Here is a 251-nt window from a genome sequence, read left to right as displayed (position 1 = left end):
TACCCAAAGAGGTTAAAAAAATTTAGGCTAGAAATAATTTTAAAAATTATTTAAACAAAATTATTGATAAAGATTCATAAGGGTTTTTGAAGTAAATTGGATACTTTGGTGTACATTACTAGCAGTAATAGCCTGGATGTTCCTGGGTGAAGAAGACTACTGAGTTGGGTCTAACTGGACATGGCATTTATAACATTTTTTTTCATTTTCAGGGATAGTTTGTGTACAATTTTCCAGTGTTCACTTTTCCC

General features: G+C 31.1%; 1 protein-coding gene across 1 annotated transcript in view; it reads left to right on the top strand.

The window, feature by feature from the left end:
* The window catches only part of BRWD3 (bromodomain and WD repeat domain containing 3), a gene marked incomplete at both ends in the record, with an annotated part of 145,811 nt that overhangs the window by 15,851 nt on the left and 129,709 nt on the right, over nt 1-251 (top strand). The window lies entirely within an intron of this gene.

The sequence above is a fragment of the Crocuta crocuta genome, unplaced genomic scaffold (assembly GCF_008692635.1).
Source record: "Crocuta crocuta isolate KB4526 unplaced genomic scaffold, BGI_CrCroc_1.0 scaffold2236, whole genome shotgun sequence".
NCBI lineage: Eukaryota > Metazoa > Chordata > Mammalia > Carnivora > Hyaenidae > Crocuta > Crocuta crocuta.
The sequence above is the reverse complement of the archived record's forward strand: the minus strand, read 5'-3'. Positions and strand labels throughout refer to the sequence as shown.